Here is a 21,802-nt window from a genome sequence, read left to right as displayed (position 1 = left end):
CACCAGGATCAGTTAGCTCCTGTGATACTGCTTTATTGACCCTACTGTGTTGTCTTATACAAAAAAAATTATCTGTTTATTTTTTCCAAGGATTGGGAACTGTCCCCAATTCGTTTTACAGTAAAGAGTGTTGAGGGTAGAATTTACAGTTTGAAGCAAATCTACGGAAGCTTTAGCGTGCACAGCAAAACTAGAGAAGAGTGGATTAGCTGCATTCGCTCCCCCTCTTAATCTCCTTTGTACAACAACAGCAACCAAAAAGTTGGGTTGTTCTGGCACTCATGAAACTGAGCAACTGAAAGCACTAGCTAAAGTGCGGGCAGAAGCAAGGGAAGCTTCCTCCTCACAACTCTGACAGTATGCTTCCATGATGACCTGAACAACCCTTGCTGGTTCCTTGTCCCACGTTCCTCTGGAGCAGTGACTGCCAAGCATGCCAAATTGCATCAGTTTTAGATCTGGTCTAGAATTTTTCACTGCAGTGATTTTTCATCAGAAAATATCAAGTTATTGAACCTGAAACCTTGGGAGGTAATCAATTGGTTTCAACAATCACAGATAAGGTTGGGAAGGTTTCTCAGGTCCAGGATGGAATTTCTGGTCAAAATCAGAGAGTGCAAAACCCCTAAATTTCCCATAGTCCTGCAACCAGGGGTCTCACCTGCGATGTGAGAGACCCACCTTCAAGTTCTTGCTCTGAATAAGGCAGAGCAAGGACCTGAACATGGGCTCTCCCACATTCTAAGTGAGTGCCCTGCCACTGGGATCTTGGTTACTCTGCAGTGAAGCGCTCTCTTTTCACACATATTTTTTTTTTTAAAGTTGCAGTTTTATTCCAGGGTAGAATGAAAACAAATTCTGAAACCTCAAAAATTTTCATGAAATGGAATTCTTATTTCCCAACCAGCCCTGATTTGTTTGTACAACAGATTAGGTTTGAAGGCAAACCTATGACAAGGACTTATATTGCTTGAAATCTTAATGGACCAGTAATAAGTAAAACTTGGGTTAATAAATCCAGATTAATTCAAGTTCCAATAATACTCCCATATCCATTCATTCACACACACACACACACACACACACACACACACCCCAGTTAAGGCAGAAGGTGCAGAAAGCTGGAGACTTTATACCAATATCTTACAACCTTAGTTTGAATAATTCCTCATTTCTGTAAATGACAGACAATAATCAGGTTATAAACACACCATCCATTAACTATCTCACTCCATGTCATTCTTAAATATACTGTGATTATTTTCTTGCAACATGACAATAAGCTCTTACTACATGGAAAATGTAAATGATAATAAATTAGCCATTTGTTATCAAAAAGAGCAAAAAAGGGGAGATACTAGGGAATTGTTTCTTAAAAAGTCCCATTTTAATTCATTTTAACTCAAATTAAGTAAGAAATGTACTTGAAAATCCTCAGAAGACTAATTATTTACTCAGATTAGTCACTGCATTTCTGGAAGATACACTGTATTCTTCATATAAAGTAGAGAAGCTGAATCCGTGCTTTTGGTAAAAATCTGAACCCAACTTTCATATAGTTGAGACAATTAAAGTATTCATCGCTTCCATTGCACTTGGGAAACTGGGGTTGTTCTTCCATCTATCCAGCTCTAAAGTGTTATAAAAACGGCTCAGATGTGAATCCTTTTATGACTCTGCCATTGATGGTTTCTTATCACTGTGTGGAAATAACATTTATCTAATACATATTGATTCCTGTCACATTTTTCTTTATTAAGGTAGCTAATAATGTTTTGTCAATGTAAGAGCTAGACTGAGTTATTAAATTAACTAAAAGTGTAGGGTTTTTGCACTGAAGCAATAAAGCATGATGTGTGACTGACAATGAAGATTTTTTTCTGCAGCACAAGGAATTAGGTATATTGTGTGTCTAAGGTCTTGAGGCCTGTCGTGTTGCCTTGCTGCTAATAAAGAAATAATCTTTATTACCAAGGCTCTCACTAAAGGAGAGAGAACTTGGAAATATTTTATCTCCAGCTCTTAGATACTAACATGATAGGCTTCTTAGAAATACCTAAGATGGATAGATAGCTCTGCTCTTTAGGAGGCATTGATTTTAATAGATGTTATGCAAAGGCAAAACACATTGAACAGAGGAGCATAAGCAAATCAGTAAATTAAGTGGAATATAGTATCATTATACAAAATAGGCATCTTCCATTTATATACTGACCTCTCTTATTGCAAAGAAACAGAAAATGAGAGCCATTATGTACCACAATAAACACAAATGATGCACAAAAATATTATGTACTATCCCTATATTACAAATAGGGGGGCTGATTTACACAGGTGAGGAATACAGCAGTAGTTCAAGTGAGAGAGGAATTCAGACTTTTAAAAGTTTTTAAAAGCTATTTCAAGCATCAGGGTTCCCTAGATCTCCTAACTTTGTTGATATGGAGGGAAATAGAGCATTAGAAAACAATAGGTCAAAGTAATGGCTAGAATAAAAGGGTTCCGGAGAGAAGATCCAGTATGTTTTATTTTAAATTGGCTTTAGAAATCTGTGCATAATTAGAGTTTTCTCAGATGTGTGTGTATTTCAATTAAGCAATAAAATATGACAGGCAGTACATTACTGGGTAATTATAGCACGCCTTGAGTAGTATTAGAAGGCAAGAAGCAGAAAGTCAAGTGACTTAACCACCCAAGATATGCAATAATCTTCTTGAAATGTCTTGCCAGGAGTGTCTTATTACATATTGCTGTTAGGAGATGGAATTTATATATAAAAATAAGGAAAACAGTGCAAGCCATTCATGTACAGGCATTATATAAATGGATATGATGTAAGGGCCAGCCAATCAGAAAGTTTAAATTACGTCTGCATGCGTAAAGCCATTTTAAAATAAAACAACCTGAATTTCTTGTCCTCTCTTACTCCATCACTTTTCAAGGTTCACTTTTCTTCATCCATCACTCTGACCTATTACTTTGGTGTATCTCCAGATTGACAGGGCCCTGGTGATGTTCAATAATAAAATCTCAGCAGAGCAGTGTCTCTCTGAAATTGTATCGCAGTAACATATCATTAGAGTAACAGCTGCCAGAGGAATGAATCTTAGTGAGGAAACTGGTATCTAACTTTTTTTTATTAAAAAAAGAAAAGTACTTTTTATATGTTCTCTGATGACTGCCATGACTTATGAAATACTATCAATTCAGGGTGAGGAAAGAGGGCAGTGGTGTCCTCTACCAAACTTAGAAAGGTGGAGAGAAGGTCTGGGGGAGAAAAGGAAAGTATTTTTTCCAAAGAATTGAGTGGTGAAGACCAAGCAGAATTCAGTGCGATTTTACTCCACACTCTCCACATCTGAAAGCACTCCACTTCACACAGCACAAATGATGTGGAGACATTTTCAAGGATGGACACTATGGCTGTATCCACATAAAACAATGCACCCATTATGCACGCACAAACTTATGAGCCATGTGCATACAGAGGCACCTTTGGCATGCATATTGCAGGATTTTGCAGACACAACAGTTTTGTTAATTGCTTTGTGGAGACATTCACTGTGCTATATTTTTAAACTTGGCCATTTGGTTCAGCAACAATATATTCAAGAACTATTACATTTTCCCCATACTGCTTTTTCACCTTCTTTCTTACCGCATTCCCCATAAGGTATTGCTTGAGCTTGAAATCAACAATAAACTGGATTCTTTAAAGAAAGCCAGTAGAGTATTTATAGGTTACTGGAAGTAGAAAAATTGTATAGACCAACCTGAAATTCCAGTCAGAAAGATCACTTAGTATTTCACTATGCAGTACTGGTTTCTATCTTTTAAAAATGTCATATAGCCAAATATTAACTAGTCATTCCTGTCTAGTCCACAAACAGGCTAATGTCTTTATATTTAGGCACTGAACAAATTTCATTAAGGCATTAGGCAACAATAGGAGGTAATTATATATTTATCATCATGCAGCAATCACAATTCTGAGAGAAGCAGGGACACCCAGATGCACCTTCTGTCCTGGGGGTGCAGTTATCTCTTGATAATCTCACCTGCAGAAGTGTCACGTTTCATTGCTCAATCAGTTTACCTCTGTAGATTGTCCAATAAAAATGCTTCTAACGGTAAATTCAAATGATTTAATGACTATGTCTTTTGGATTAAAAACAATGAGTCATGAAAAACAAATTGATAGTATATGAGTCATGAAATCCTTTAATTGCCTGCAGCTATCAGTAAGCTCACCATCTTCAGTGTACGTCACTATTTTCCCCCTTAATGATTTCTTTGATATTTTGCACAGGCTCTCTGTATCTCTTCTCAATTGTTACCACTTTTCACCTGTTGCTCTGATTTGGCTGCCTAGGAAGAATAACTTGGGCAGGTGGTATCACATTGCCTGGCATCTGTAGAGACGGAAACTCATCACTTACATTTTTGGAATCAAAACTGCAGGCACTTCCATATAAGACCAGGCTCTTGTAGACAAAAAGAAACTGTCCTGTTCCATGCACCTATGTGCAGAGGAATCCACCAGTAGACCTAAAGGAAAGGTAATGGAAAGATTAACCTCAGACTTTTGGAAATACTTTAGATTTTGCTTTTAGCAGCAATGGGCTAAATCTAGGATGCTTCATTTTTCCATTCCATACCTCAGATACACTTATTCATGCTCTCTGATTCAGATATTATCATTTGCAGGAGTAAGTCCTAGAGTCATAAGTATGAGCAAATAGGAATTGTCTTACAGAGACAAATATGAAGCCAAATTCCCAATGATGAAAACATCCAAGATTCCAATGCCAATTATAAGATGGATAAGAAGACAACATACCTAACCTATGTTAAAGCCTTCAAGAATCCTTGTGGAATACCTCACTGCCATTGAAAATTACTGAGCTCATCTCTTTTTAAAATATAAGTATATTAGTTGGAATGGTAGGAACATATGTTGAATCAAAAAATGAATTTTTTGAGGTGGTAAAGAGCTCCCACCCACCCTCTGTCCCGAGAGTTAAGAATTCCTACAACCAAAAGGCTGTAAGTCAATTTTGGTTTCTTTTCATATTGTACATCTCAGTTAAGAGACATTCCTAATTTCAGATAAATCAGAAATCTCTAATTTCTGATTAGATTAAATATGTAGTTTATCTTTGAATAAGAAATATAAAGTAGTCTTCTCAGACTAGTGTTATTTAGATTCACAAACATTTATTTTAATTGCACTATGATTCATTTTTCCTTTAAAACACCCTATTGCTTTTTTTTTTAAAGTTCATAGCTTCTAAAATGTTTCACAGAGCCTCTAGAAATATTTTGAAATCTTCTAAAATAATTTAAAAGACATGACAACCTTGCATTCGCCTTTTCTTCCCATAAATTAATTTAAGATCATGGGTTTGGTAACAGATTAGTCGGTTGAATTATCAGAAACCGCAAACTGAGCAAACAAAGAGGTTTTTGCTACCCAATTCCAGTCAATGCATGTCTGGAATATGCGGCTGGGATAGGGAGAATAAGACATTTTTACTGCCCCGCTAAGCTCTGCTTTTGCAGAATGTGGCCAATGTCACAAATGAAGATTGTGGAAGAAACTAAATTGAAAACATCCCACTTACATCTTATTTTCTAAATAACGTAGAGGATTTACATACCAAATTAACAATACATGTGCAATAAATAGGCACTGTACCTTTGTGTGGTTTTCAGTATTTTAGCAATATTGTTGTTGTTGAACCACAATCTCAAAGTAAAACAAGATCTGTTTACAATTAAAGCTGGGTTAAATTTTGCAGGTGCAACTTTTTTTTCACCAAAAAAAGAAGATCCAGATTGACCAAAACATTTTGTGAATTTGTATCAATTTTGGCAAATTGTTTTAATCAAAACAATTGTTTTTGATAATGTCAAAATGAATTATTTCAACACTATGAGTATAAAACATTTGATTTTGGGGAGTAGATTCACAAAGGAATTTAGGCACCATTTCTCCTCTCCCCTCCCCGCCAAAAAAAAAAAAAAAGAGGAGGAGGAGGAAGTAGTGGTGGTGCCATTCCTTGTAATTTTTATCCCAGTGATTAGGACATTCACCTGGGATGTAGGAGACCCAGGTTCAGATCCCTAATCTGTAGCATAGACTGGAACCCAGCTGATCTGAGTGAGAGATAGAACCTTCTCCATGGGTTCTGTGAGACTATGGAATAAACAACCCCAATACTGAAGGACCATCACAAACCTCACCACTTTCTGCTCCAAGTACAGGGCATACTCCTTTGACCTTGCCTTTTCCAACATACTCACAGTGACAGGTAGATTTAAATTAATAAATAAAAACAACACACACTACCCAAACAAGACACTCCACTGCGCTTGCTTCTTCATTTGGGGAGGAGAGAACAAACAGCATGTGCTGGATGTGTAGTCATGTGGCTTAATGCCCTACTGTAAGGTGCTCATATACTACGCTGATGAGCGCAGTATAAAAGCCTATATAGAATAAGAATAGGTTTCCCCATCCTAGGTGAATGCCCTAATCAGAGCCGTCCCTTGGGTACAGCGAATCAGGGCAACCGCCCCGGGCCTCGAGCTTTGGGGGGACCCATGAGGAGGCGGGCAGGGAGGTGAGGCAGGAGGGTGAGCAGGGCAAGGAGGTGAAGGGGGAAACGAGTGACACCGGGGGGGGGGAGGAAGAGCCCCCCTACCAACCTACCCCTCCCCCCAGCACCTCCTGCTCCCCAGGGGGCCCTGCCCATCAGCGCTTCTCCCTCCCTCTCAGCACCTACCACCTGCCATGGATCAGATGTTTCGCGGCATCAGGAGGCGCTGGTGGGGCGGAGCGAGGGTGGAGCATGCTCAGGGGAGGGGAAGAGACGGGGCAGGGAAGAGGTGGGGAAGAGGTGGGGTCAGGGTGGGAAGAGGCAGGGGTGGGACCTTGGGGGAAGGGGCAGGGCCTCGGCAGAGGTTGGGGGAGCACTCCCCATCCTATTAGAAACTCGGTGCCTATATCCCAGGCCCTGCAGTCTCCTAGGAATGGCCATGGCCCTAATAACTGAGCTATGGGGCATTCTGGGATGGGTCTTTCTCAATCTCTCCTGTTGAAGTTGTTCCACTTTGTATAAATAAATATTCATTGGAATAGGGACTGCAACCCAGATGTTCCCCTCCTAGGTTGGCACCCTACCAGGAGATAGAGTTACTCTCACTCACTCACTCTCTCTCTAGCCCAAGGACTCTTCAAGTATTTGATACAAGGTGAAACAGCTTCAACAGGAGAGATTGAGAAAGACCCCGCCCAAAATGGCATAGTCTGGTGGTTAGGGCACTCACACTGGAGGTTCAATGTTCCCTGCTCTAGAGCAGGGATGCAAACTTGGGTCTTCCATGTGCCAGGTGAGTGCTCTAACCACTAGACTAAAAGTTATAAGGAGGGGCACCATCTCTTCCTCCTCCTCTGTGAATATAGCCCTTCCTTTTCTTTGCTTTTTTTAACAAAAATTCTTCAATTCACCAAACATTCCAGACACTTCCAGTTTCAGTTCAGCCCAAACTGATTCCCCCCCACCCCCACCCCCAATTTTTGGAAGTGCCAGAGAACTAAAAAATCAGTTATTTACCATATCATGCCACTTCCCTCTCAAAATGTTCTCTCTCTCAGGAGTGAGCCCAGACACAGACTCCATTGCAAGAGTGAGAGACTTTTAATTACAGATGTTACCTTCATATATTTCCCATTTTGTACATGGTGATCTACATCTTACCACATGAACTTACTGCTGGGCTGCACAAAATGGGCAAGTCTTCATCTTCATAAAAGAGGAAAACCATATGACTGCAATGCAATATGACAGGAAATAGGAACTCATATATATATATATATATATATATATTCTAATCAGTCCTAATCAGATTCCACCATGGAAAGGAATACTTCTTCTACAGGCTACAAAGGTGTTCTGAGGGCTTCAGTATCCACTAAAGGTGATGCATTCCCAATGGTCCTGATCCAAAGCCCATTGATTTCATGGAAGGACTCCATTGACTTCAATGGCATTTGCATAAACTCCAAGTAAAGGTTCCAGTTCCTTCACTAGTCTTCCAAAGCTCCTCTACAACTTCTTCTCCTCCATCCTCATACTCTTTGTATTGAGGCACAGGGATTCTTCATGGAGCACAGCTGCATGGCACACAGAATATATGGTCCCTATGCATGGATTCCCAGCACACCATCCCTTACTACAATGTTACTACCCTGGCTCCCCCTAGACTTTATATGGCCATATGGCAGAAGGCAAGATCTGCCCATTGTGCCTGACATGCTCTGCTGCTTTGCAAAGAGGTAGGAATATATATTCCTATCCTGAAGTTTATAATCTAAACAAGACCAATACAATGCAGCAATTACTGATCAGGTGTTAGAGTGGTAAGAGAGAGTGCTAGGGCAGACTAGTGAAGGAAAGCAAAATGAGAGAGATGAGTTTTCAGGAGGGATTTAAAGGATGTATAAGGCTATGCATAAACATATATGTTATGCAGATATTTTAATCCATACGATTTGCACACAAAAAAACCTACCACAACTAAGACACCAATTATGTACTGGAGTTTATAATGAACCTATCTCTATGAATCTATGCATTGTATGATTTACAGCAATAAAATAAAAAAAAATCTAAAACATTTACATGCTCTGCTGACTGTGCAGAAATAGCTAACTAACAAATACTCATTGTCACAGCAGTTCACTTTCCTACTGACATCACAATGACAGCTGTAGAGACAAGGAAGTAAACAACACAAAATCTTGTTGGCTTCTGCTACAGATGAAGAGTAAATGTATCTATGATTGCTGGATGGAAAAGAACAACATAGTAGAGAAACTGCCCCTCCCCCAGCCACAGCTTCTAAATAAGTATTTACAAATAATGGAATACATAAAAGTCATTCGTAGATAATAGGAGAATCATATAATCACTAGTTACCTTTAATATCACATACAGATATTTGCTGATCCGAGAGTCCTCGGTCCTCATTATTTCTTTATTAGCACTCGAGCCCCACCATACAAACACTTATGCACATCAATAACTTTACATGCGTAGTTCCATTGGCTTCAAATTTCCAAAGTGTTAGTGGGATAAGGGCTTTGGTTATTATGAAAGACATATTTATCCAAGTTTGACATATTGTATTCAGTTTCATATTTTTCCCAAACACAACAAAAGGGAGAGTTCACTTCCCCTAATAGATCATAGCATCATGCATTAACAGAAGCAAACTGAAAATAACAGGTCAGCATTTCAGGGCACAACATTTAAGCATTATCTGTATCCAGCAGAATAGAAGCAAGTTTCCTTCGACAAATACATTAGTAATTGTAGAAAGGAGAAATGAAAAAGTGTGACATGATATTAATTTTCAGCAGCCAACTCACTTAAAAAGATACTTTCCCAGAGAAATCCTGAAAAGCTTAACCTTGAACCCCACTGAGGATGGGTATAATAATGTAGTTTAGTGCATAAAACAAATCAAGCTAAATGGTTCTTCTGTCTTGGAGAGGTATTCTACAAGGCCATTGAAATGCATTGAGAATGCCTTGGAATTCTACACAGCAATGCCTTGGGATTACACAGTAGTACCATGAACAACCACCAAGGCAGAGTTTATGCTTTCCTTTCAGGCATATTTCCTAACTTTATGCAAAGGGAAAATTAAAATGTGTCACATGTAAACTAGGGAACACACATTTTAAAAATAAAGTTCCCCACACAAATCTGTTAAAGAAAAAGAACTCATGCATTTCATGACAAATTTATTCAGCAGTTCAATCCCTGATTTTTGCAGTTATAAAATCCTAGTGTTTATTAAAGGGCCCCAGGTTAATGAAGGAAAGGAAGAATTTACGGTGAGATCTGATACTTCTGTCCAACTGAGAGTCACTGCAGAGGAATGTAGGTATGTAATGCATTTTGTCATGAGTGATGCATGTTATCCATGATATGAGTGTCATGTGTGCAGAATAATCATCATGCTTCTTCCCTCTTGTTTAAGAGACAGTCTTCTGAGAAAAAAACTTAATTGCCATGTAATGCTCAAATGCACCAATTTATTATTTTGATGGTGCTGTGAAGGATAAATGTTATAAATAAGAGGCCTGGTTCTTCATTTTACAAGAGTTTTATGCCAGCATGACTTCAAAATGGTGCAGAAGCAGAATCAAAGTATGAAAATGTGTGTGTGTGTGGTGGGGGGAAGTCAGCATTTGTGTGTGTGAGATATATATATAAATAACCTCTTAAGCAGCAAGGCCTTGTAAAACACACATACAATATAAAACCGTACTGTATATTTAAATAACATAAACATCTAGATGTTGAGACTCATGTGTGGGTTTAGCCACATGTGTGAATCCTAAATGAACAACAGCAAAGATGTGAGTTAAATCAAAACTCCACCTTTAACTGACCACCTGGTGCCTGGTTTTATAATAGCACCCCTGGTCCCTATGGCCCAATCCAGCAATCTGATACACACTAGTGGTGTGACAGATTTCTGTTACCAATCTGCCTGAGGCGTCAGGTGATCAGGCTGAGGCCGCAGGATTGTTTGGGGAGGAGATGATGGAGCACACGAAGTAACTGAGTTTTAAAGCTTTATTGATAAAATAAAAAAATAACAGCAGAGAGAGTGCTGGGGATTCCTTTCCCCACATCACTCAAAGGAAGGAAGAAAGCGTTAGTGCCCCAAGCCCTAACCCACTTTCATACTCACACTTACACTACCCAAGGCTGGCCAAGCCTGGGTGTAATGAAAGAAGAAGAGTGGGTGGGGTGGATAGGAGTTCTTGTCCCATGCACGGGTCATCCAGGGTCTGCTGTTGATCTCCGATTTGCCTCAGCTCCCGGGAGGGTTTTAAGTCCCTGGGGTCTCTTGGGGGCGTCTTCTTCGGGGATCTTTGTTCCCCAGGCTCTGTGTATCAGTTCCCCGTGGCTTCCTCAGCTTTCCCAAAACACACCAGCTTTAGAGATGCAAGACTTTGTTTTCCCCCTCGTTGGCCTTCGCTGACTCCTAGTTTTTGCAACCTCTGCAGTCCTGTCTGGCTTCTTTCTTTTTTCTCACAGATAGCTGGGGTTGGGTGAGATACGGACGCAGCGGCAGGCTTCTTGGCTGCAGAGAGTTTGTTCCAGCGCAGTGACCTTGGACTGGTGCCAGCTTCTTATCTTTAGGCTGAGCTGAACTGTTGAGTTAACCCATTCTCTTCTGTCCTCCTCCCTCTTCGGCCTTGTACAACCTGCAAAGGAACCTTTCACTTACACTCACACCTTTAACCCTTCCCAGAATACTTTGCAATGCCTGTGACAGTGTTAGCAACATACAATGCTGATCTATCTCCCCAGGGGACCCCCTGAGGGAGGGGGCCATTGGGTTGTGACAGTGGGCTCTTACGCCATCATGGAGTCCGACTGAAATCAACATGGCTCAGCTTGAACAGAACAGATTGCTGAAGAAGGGCCATGCATTGTATTTGCCTGTTGTGATTAATATTGTGGTTGCACCCAAAAGCTCCAAATCGCATGCAAAGCTTCCAGTAGTCTCATGAGTTCAATGGGATTATTCACATGTGTAAATGGATGCAGGATTGGGGCCAAAAGCATCAGGAAGCACCAATTCTCTATATTCATCTAAAAAAAAACTCAATGTTAAAAATGTACCACTATAGTTTTTCTTATTCCATAAACAAACATGAAATCTTTTATTAGCACTAGGCTTTTTCTATCTTTATTTTATTTAAATCATATATTCAGGCATATGTGGACAGCACCTATCACACTGGGGAAACAATCATATACAACCATAGTAATGATAATCCACCTTGTTTGGAGATCTGTTCACTATCTGAGGCCACGTGCAAGTTTACAATGTCTTACTGTCATTTTTCATGCTCTTCTGAGTTTTTCAGACTCTTAACAGCATTTAAATGCTTTTTTAGTCATTTAAATTCAGTTAGGGCTATATTTAAACACACTAAAAAAGCCTTTAAAAGGACCTGACAAAAAAATCCGCACAACGTAGGACTTATTTTTTATCAGGTATATACAGATATCTTCCCTAAATACATATTTAGATGATTTTTCAAACTGCATTATTTACCTGATTGGAAGGACATCTTTTGAGGAATCGGACAACCGGCCAAATGTGCTACTCCTTTATACCACTAAAACTAAATGAGTTATGCTGGTCTAAAACTGGTGTAACGGAGTGGTGAATCAGGCCTAGTATATGCTGATTCATTTAATATTTTTATGTGTTTTATTTTGCCAAGTTTCAGACTAAACTGAACTCTTATTACTAAGCTATTAGCAGAAAAACAAGCTTTTGAAACCTCTAGTAGATCCTTCACTAAAGCAGCTCTAACAGCTGCTGCTATAATTCCTTGAGATGAGCTCACAAGGAAGCTGACCTCATTAAATAACAAGTACCGTAAATAGTGGGTCAGTTTTGCCTGTCTCAAATCAACTATATCTGTTCAAGGAGAAAACACGTTAGACTAGATCCTGTGTTTTATTTCTTGGGAGGCTCAGCACAGAGCGTACAGCTCGACAGAGGCACCCACCTTTGCACCACGTGGATTTTGAGCTACTGTAGGGGCCAGCATCATCCCTCAAGATTGCTCTAATTTAAGCAGCCTTAATTTACGCAGCCATAAATCCAGACTATCTATTAGGCTGCTCTTGCAACAGTGAATCCTTGCAATGCTAAGCAATACAAGCACATCCCTTCCTAAACTTGGCCATGTCCCATACGCTTACATTGGCCCTGTGCTGCTTCTGACTTATTGCCACTCCTCATAGCCCCTATATGCTGCCAGTGAAGAATATAGGGGTAGCATGGGGGCCAAAATCTGGTCCATAGAAACCAATTCTGGTCTCACAGTAGTTTTATAGCAACATAGCTCCATTCACTTGAATGGAATTTCTCCTAATTTACATCAAAGTGAGTAAGAGAAGAATGATACTTATTATACTTATGTAAGTGTCATCATAAGAACATAAGAGTGGCCATACTGGGTCAGACTAAAGGTCCATCAAGCCTAGTATCAAGAGTTGTTATTGTTACCTTTGTGACAAAGAAGACACTGACAACTGTATTACATCTTGTGAGTGTGAATGAGCTAAAACGGCCAATGCATGAGTGGCGGTCCTTTCCGCTTTGAATATATAGCTCGACGCCTGATTATAGTCAGAGCCTGCTGAATATGCTGCTGTTTATGATTCAGCCTCTGTACCTCAAGATCCATATGGCGATTCTTCTTAAATAGAATAACCCCCTTGACTGCTACTTGTAGGTGTGATTTCTCTCTCAGTGATGCCTCCTAGCTGTCAACATCAATGCCGCACTGCTTCAAATTATGCTTCAGTGTGTCCTTGAAGCATCCTTCTGGCTGCCTCGTGTGTGGTTACCCACTTTCAGTTCAGGTACAGCAGCTGCTTTGGCATTCTGGTGTCATCAAGAGCTAAACATAGTTAGAAATTTATTTCTAAAAATATAAGTGGCTGGCCCAGTGGTTGAGTGGCAGTGCAATATACTCACTAGCTGGGGGTTCTGAGTTCTGATTCTGATTTTAGTTCCTTTCTGTTCAGGTAATTAGGGGATAGGAATCATGAGTCTAGGGAATAGGGACAGCTTTGCATCACTCTATAGAGACCACCTGTAGCTACAAGAGTGTGGCACAAATCTCTCTGGAGAGAGCTAATCCAGTCCATCTCAATGCACAAACGGTCACAGTGACCAGATTCTTAGAAGGTGGAGGAGGGTCAAAGGAAATAATGACATCCAGGAGCACCTTCACACAGCTGCTAAAAATGGAATTCAATGTGTGACAAACATTTTTTGTGAAAAACTGTGATATTAAAGAAGTCCTTCTGTTCACAAATGGTTCCCAACATAGTTCACATAGGGTATGTCTACACTGCAATTAGACACCTGTGGCTGGTCCATGTCAGCTGATTCAGGCTTGAGGGCTTGGGCTAAGGATCTGTTTAATTGCAGTGTATGGGACCCTTGCAGGGTCCTAGAGCCTGGGCTCCAAACCAAGCCTGAACAGCTGCACTGCAATTAAACAGCACCTTAGCCCAGGTCCTGTGAGCCCAAGTCATCTGGCATGAGCAAGCCACGGGTTTTTAACTGCAGATTAGACATATCCACAGAGGCCTCTCAGACCATGCTTTAAAAATCAGACTCGGCTCCCAGCCTCCTGCCGATATTTCCACTTTTCAACTCTCTTGCTCGTTCCTCTCCTAGAGGCTCTTCTCATAGGATACCATTTCTCTTTGCCATTTTATAAGGGATACAAAAAACCTTCCCTTCTTCTCAGAACTTCCATATAAATCTCAGAAATGCAGCATCTCCATTGCTAGATGGAATTTTGGGTGAATTAAGTTTGATGAAAACTGAAAAAGAACCCTTAACCCCCATAACAGACAAATAGATCTTCCAGGTTTCACATAAATGTTGCACAAACATTCTCCCTTCCTTTTTCCCCCACCCCCATACAAAGTCACAGAAATATGATCATATAATGAAGTTAGCAGAATATTATTGACTAGATTTGTTTGTATTAAACATTTATGTTAAAATAAACCACATATTTGCAAGGAACTTTAGTTCTACACAGAGTTTTAAAACACAATCCTTTTAGGAAGGATTTTTAATGCATGTAAGAAATAAAGAATTTCGGCCAATTACTTTGGTCTTTAAATATGAACCTAAAAAAGGAAAAATATATTCATATCCTAAAAGCCAAAGAGCCTGCCATCTTTTTAAAGTAGGCAAAATGTCACCTTGCTGAGTGTGGGTACAGGCTGAGAGGGAATAATTTTAGCTCTAATGTCTTTGATTACTCTCACAATATCTCCTAATAGGGTGTCTGACAAACAGCTTCCTGATAAAGCCTCCATATTAAAGCATGCATGAGCATGACAAGGGAAGCGCTCTTTATATGGCTTTACAACAAGATGCCGAAGCAAATTGCTGTTGGTAATGCATGCACAGACACACAAGGCTGAAACAGAGAAATTGAAAAAAGACTGAAAAGAATCTCCATACAGACAAACCCCACAAATTATGCCGTCTTTCCTGAAATTTTCTGAGAGTAGCTGGGGGAGTGAGGGAAGGGGTTGGGGGGTGGCTAAGAATGCAGTGAAACACTGTAATACTCTTCCAGTCTCAAGTACAAAAAATTAAATGTAGGATTTTTGTCTATTTCTCTTCTCTTTTGTATTGCTTTTTTTAACCTACTCAGACACAGTATGATCTTTAAATACAATTTTAAAAATAAACCCACTCTATAACCTCTGAAGTCTTTTGTGTTTGCTTTCCATAATCATATACCTACGTCTGTGCTGCTTTGGATCATTTTTGTGCCTCAAGGACTGTACAATCCCAACTGGAATTCTGCTGTGTTACCACTGAAAGGGTTTAACCTTATCTTCATAGAGGTACAGGTTGCACATACATAGGCACAATGTAAAAAGCAATGAGCAGGACAGGGACCAAGAGGAACTCAGTGCAGAATTAATGAAAGCTTTGCAGTGTGGTCACCAAGTTACTCCTGACAAACAGCTAGCATAAGGCCTATGTGGAAGAGTAGCTAAGTTCCCTTTTTACCAGGCTGGGGGCTGCACTTATGGCCATTTGTCCTCCATAGTTCCAGTCTCTGCCCATTCCCCAACCCTCTTATATACTCCTGAGATAAAGTAACATGCAAAGAATATGAGACTTACTTCTACTCAGTGTGGAGAACAATACATAGCACTAATCCTTAGTTCACACAAACTTCTCCTTCACTAACTCTTACATTGGAACTAGAGTTGGTCAAAAACTTTTCACGAAAACATATTTTAACAGCATTTGGTTTTTCAACAAAATGCACATATTTTGAAACAAAAATATGTTAATTTTCATCAAAAAATTCTGATTTTTGTTAAAAAATTGAAAATCTGCTAACACCATCCATTTTTAGTTTAGAGGCAGAGGCGGTGCTGTATGGGTTCTTTGGGGAGGGCAGGTTGTTTATTTTTAAGTCTGAAAAGTTTTGGTTAAGCCATTAACAAAAATAATTTTCACCAACATTTTTCACAGAAAAAATATTGTTTCCAGACAGTTCTTTCTGGAACAGAACAGCCTTGTGCATTCTACTGTGCTTGTTGCAGTGTGCTAGGGATGGGGGGAAGCACTACTAGAAGATCTAGTCTGGTTGCTAGGCTATTGTGCAGATCTTCTGGGTTTCACTATCCCAAAATAGGTGTGTCAAGGCCACAAGAAAGTACTGCTTCTCCTGTTCTTCCTGTAGGTCTGTAACAGAGCACAGCGAGACAACATATTTGAACAGGTGTTGAATTTACCAGACTCAGACAAGAACACTTCTACTTCAAAAAGCTTTTGCCAAAGAATGAAAACTACAGGAGTTCCTTCCTAATACTTCCACTGCAAAGCCATCGTCTAGTTTTCCCATATGTTTTTTTCTGCTAGTACACACATTTTTGCTTCTACATCCTCTGCTGATTTTCTTTTCATAAACGCTGTGGCTACAAATAGAATTTACTGCAATCCATGGGAAAGCATTTGTCTCACAAAGGAAACAGTCATTAATGCAGATAGTCACAAGTACTCCAGTCTCTTGTAAGAGTCAGAAGAAATGACACTGAATCCTGCAAAGACACCTTTGAGAAGATGGGTCCTATCATTACTTCTTGAGCTACTGTAAGAATGACAATATCCACATTCAACTTGAGAGATTTTCAGAAACTGGTGGGGAGTGGGTTCATCATATAAAGAGATGGTATTTTGGTTCAGGCCCTTGTCTGGAAATCAGAAAGCTATGCAGCAGATTTCTTGTGTGACCGTAGGTAAGTCACTTAACCTCTGTCTCTCCATTTTTCTATTTGTAAAAGGAATTTAACAATATTGCTTCTGCAAAGGGATTTTGAGAATGTGCCACCTATTCCACCATAAGAAAAGAAAAACATAATGGGATAAGAAAACTTACCATCTTGCTGGGAAGAAATAGCAAACACACATCTCTTACAAAATGGCCACTTTAGAGCTGCAGCAGCTTCTCTCTGCCAAATTTAAAGGGAAAGTCACCAGAAAGGCATGCTGGGAGAAAAAAAATCAATTAAATGCCTGGTGTGTGAAGCTTATTAGTTCCTCCAAATTTAAAGGTATCAGTGGGTCAAATATTGGCTCTAAGGCCCAGATCCTCAAAGATATTTAGGCACCTAACTCTCATTGAAATCAATGAAAGGTAGTTGCTTAAATACCTTTAAGGATCTGGGCCTACATGCTTTGATTATGAGTTGTCTGAGGAGGGAGGGAAAGCTCTTTAAATACACAGAATTAATTGTTCACAGTAGTGGAAAAATACAGATTTCAAAGAACAAGGCTTTTGAATGTTTGTAAGAAAAAGAAATTAAACATTTGATTTACAGATCAAGTAAAAGAATGAAGTTTTAATGTGTTAGTAACAATTTAAATATGCAAGTCACAATAATAATGAAATTGGAAATATTTAATGTATTTAATACAGTTTAATGGAAAGTAAACTATTTCTTCAAAATACCATTTAAAATTGAACAGTTTTAACAAATGAGAGGATATTCAATTATTTGTCTCAAAATTTGTAAGATACTAAGTAGATACCTTACCCATAGTTCCAAGTATCATTCCCACAGGAACCCTAAGCATATCCCCAAGTACCATACCCATATGAACTGTAACCCTAGCTCCAAGTACCCTATCCATAGGAACCCTAGTCCTAGCTCAAAGTACCCAGCCCATAAGAACCCTAATCCTAGGTCAGGCGGCCCTACACGTAGGAAACTGAACCATAGCTCCAAGTACACTACCCAGAGGAACACTAATCTAGGGTAGGGTAAGCTACCCATAGGAAACCCTAACCCTAGGTCCAACTACCCTAACCACCGGAACCCTAACCCTAGCTCCAAGTACCCTACACATAGGAACTCTGACCTAGCTCCAACTACCCTACCTACAGGAACCCTATGGTGGGGAATCCTAACCTAGGAACACTAAATGTAGCTCCTGGTAACCTACCCATCGGAACCCTAACCCTAGCTCCTAGTACTCTAATCATAGGAACCCACATTTTAGGGCTAGGAGCCCTAGCCTTAGGAATGCAAACTCTGTCTCCAAGTACCCTACACATAGAAACCTGAATCCTGCGGCAGGGAGCCCTACCCACAGGAACCCTAACTGTAGCTCCAAGTACCCTATCCATAGGAACCCTAACCCTAGTTTCAAGAGCATGCCCATAGGAATCCTAACTTTTTGCAATTAAATATTAAATAAAATTGTTAAATGCATCAGTTATTAATGTAAAACTATTCAAACAAGTAGTTTTTAGATTATTGCATTTTATAGCTAATGTAGTAGATTTCAAGAGTTTCATAATTTATTATTATTATTTGCATCATCTCATCACACAGCATTATTCTTTTCAAAATTCAAAGCCCATGAGTAATCTTTACTACTCAGAATACTGGAGAAAGAACTTGTGCTTACTTTGATATAGAATCCCGTTTTAAAATACCATCCTTTAGATGCCCTCCCCTTCTACCATGTGCATGCACACAGTCATGTACTGCTATCACCAAAATGAACGTAGGAGCCTATAGTAAATTGATGCACCCCTCTACTTATTCAAATAGCTTCATATGCATTATGGATTTCATATGGGTCCCTGATTTGTCCCAGTATATATAATTTTACTCTAGAACTTCTAGATCAGAAAGCTCATTTCATATTAGTGCAATTTCTTCTCTTGATCACTGATTCTTGGGGGTCACTTTGTCTATGTGTATATGTGGTTGATTTTGTGATTAAAGTACAGAGCGGGCAGTCTGCAGATATGGTTTCTATTCCCAGCTCTTTTACTGGCTTTTTGTGGGTTTTTGCCAGTGGGTGGGTAAGTCTCTTAATTTCTCCATGCCTAACTTTTCCTAGCTACAAAAATCAAGTTATTCATATTCATCTACCCCCAGGGGCACTGATGGTGTTGCAAGGCTTAATATATTAGCAATATCAATAGCTGTGTGGTTAATAATATCAGTGTGCTATGTGGTGATAGATATTAAACCAAAAGAAGGACAGAAGAATTAGAAGCAGAGTATGAAAAACAGCATTCTTCGGAATTTATTGCTTCCTCCCCTCTTTCTGACAGAGTCCCTGCACCTCCCTGTATTGCCACATATCCAGTACGATCTGCTTAGTTATAGCCATCCAAAAGAATGTTCCAGCTATTTTAGTTGAGCAACTATCTCATGCTGAAGTAAAAAACCAGGAGGCAACATTGTCCTAGAAGATTTAATTGGCACCATCCACACATTGTAAGGACATTTACAGACATCTGGCCAAATCAATGAAGGAATAAAACCTCAACTCAAAGATTCTGAAGAGAGTAGAAAACATAGTGGAAGAAATTATTCTTGGACATGCTAGCTAAATCTGACTCACAACTCACTCTGATCTTGTTCAGACCCTTTTTTTTGTTCATTTTTCCTTGAACATTCATGCAACCAGTATTTGCTTGCACAAATGTTTGGCTAAATATTTTTATTAATTCATATACAGGCACTCATGCACATAGATATCTATTCATGTGTGGACAAGCATATTCACACAAGAAGTGCTTGACCTGCCACCTTGTAGGCAGAATAGAGTCACAATTAATTAGTTGGAAAGTGACAAAAAGAAGAAAAATCTGCTGGTCAGCCAATAAACGTGCCATATAGCTATCTCTCTTAGTCAGGAAGGAACACAGCTATTTTAAAATCTATAGTCTGTGTATGTAGACAGATATACTGTATATATATTTTTGTTTAAAGGACAGGAAAAGATTTTCATGTCCTCTGGCATTTCCTAGTTAGATTTCTGTAATGTACTCTGCATGCCATTAGGTTAAACAGAGACCATTCAGAAACAGAAGCTAGTGCAGAATGCACCCATCTGGTTAACAGTGTGCCACACAGATATCACATGACACCAATTGCCATATTCTCCATTGGGTGGTGATAAATTTCTAAGTGAAGTTCAAGATGTTGGTTTTAACCCATAAAGCCTTAGTGAGTCAGACATGCTCACATGAGAAACTGCCTCTTTCTCCATGCCACGTTACCTTGGTTGTAACCAGTGTCAGCTCTTGAACTCAGTTTAAATTGCTAATCTTCTGGGTCTGCTGCAAGGTCCACATGGAAAAAGCATGCATAGACCCACATGGGAAAAGCCTCTGTAATTGAATCCTGGTCAAGAAAATATGTGGCTGGAAAGGAAGGCCTTGCAACATTCTCAGAAGTTCAACAAAGCAGAAGTATCTCCTCTGTAGTGGAGAAGGTAATTCACTTTCCATTCTCAGTAGCGACTGCGACACACTGGAGGGGCAACATGGGAAAACTTACATTACTGCTGCCCTTATTGTTCTTGTCTAGTGGGTAAATAAAGGGATTTGGTTTCTGACCTGGAACCACTGACAAGTACTAAATTTGCACCCACTGATTAATGTTATATAACTCATCCCTAAAAATCTGTCCAGTAACTAACTATTTAGCAATCCTACACTACATCTGATTCAGCCCTATCTGATACAAATAAGGAAAGATTCCATCCCTGTGTCTATGTAGTTCTATCATGAACGCATAGGCAAGCCTTCCTGTAGAGTTGCACCAATCAAACAAGTTTGTAGGCTCTTCAATTCACTTTTACAAATGTACAGAAAGCTGAGATATTTCCATATGACTAATCCACATGGTAACCTGCTTCTGATGGTTTGCAGCCCCACCCGATTTGTCCCATAAGATCTACTTTTGTGTCACTCCCTAAAATGGTAAATAATTTGTTTAATATCAATATATAGTGAATCTGATATTATTATTGGAGAATCAACAATGTATTATAGGATCTTATTTACTGAAATATTGAGATCCTGTAAGTGCGTGAGACAAAAAGATCAATCACGGCTTCTGTTATCTAGGTTGGAAACCATATGAAATGAAGTCAATAGTTAGAGTTTAAAGTGAAAATCAATATGTGGAATCTAAACACCAGCTTTATTTCTTCAATATAATTATCTGCATTGAATTAAATGATAAAAAAATGTGTTGGATGCCCTATTTTAAACGTGATATCTCATTCATTCTGAAAAAAAATATGACAAGTAGGACCACCTTCCACTACTATTTTTTTAAAATAGGGTTCATATTATTCCTTTTAGATAATGTTTTTGTATAATTACTGTGCCTATAATACAATACAATGATCAGTTCTTATCACATTGCTCCAGAACCACTCAGCATTTCTAGTTGTTTTTCTTCATTGTTTTACTTTCCTTCATGATCTTAGTTATTATGGGCCTGATCTGGAGCCCACATTATGATGAAGCAAGGAGCTTATAAGCATTTTACTGCCCCATGCCAGCTCCATGAAAGTCTCACTACTCCTGGCCACAGCTAACCCATCGCACAATGGATTGGTGGAAGGGATTTGAACTTCCTCTCATAGAGTGAGGGGAAGAGCTGCTGGGGACAGAACTTGTGCTAATCAACCTTAAGAAATCCTCCATGGATCCAAATCTCTCTTTATCCTTTTCTGTGCTGCAGATATCACTCCTCCCTTACACTGCACTAGCCATCACTCTACTGTCATGGCAGTAGAGAGAGGAGAAAGGGAACAGAACTGAACCTCCAGCCCATTAAGTCTCCCCAGGTGTTAATCAGCCAAAGAGGAT

The 21,802-nt window shown here is 39.4% G+C and overlaps 1 long non-coding RNA gene across 2 annotated transcripts; it reads right to left on the bottom strand.

Annotated features, from left to right (window-relative positions):
- Positions 1 to 1,807: 1,807 nt before the first annotated feature.
- On the bottom strand, positions 1,808 to 17,192 carry LOC122466049. Of its 2 annotated transcripts, XR_006291262.1 has the most exons (3): positions 17,051 to 17,192; positions 15,786 to 16,356; positions 1,808 to 4,548 (listed from the first exon to the last, which is right to left on the bottom strand). It is a non-coding gene; the product is annotated as an uncharacterized LOC122466049 (long non-coding RNA). The 2 variants fall into 2 exon arrangements; XR_006291263.1 differs by lacking the exon at positions 15,786 to 16,356 and having other exon boundaries at positions 17,051 to 17,180.
- Between the last annotated feature and the right edge of the window lie 4,610 nt (positions 17,193 to 21,802).

The sequence above is a fragment of the Chelonia mydas genome, chromosome 5 (genome assembly GCF_015237465.2).
Source record: "Chelonia mydas isolate rCheMyd1 chromosome 5, rCheMyd1.pri.v2, whole genome shotgun sequence".
Taxonomy (NCBI): Eukaryota; Metazoa; Chordata; order Testudines; family Cheloniidae; genus Chelonia; species Chelonia mydas.
Note: the sequence above shows the minus strand (reverse complement) of the source record. Positions and strands in the feature narration are given on the sequence as shown.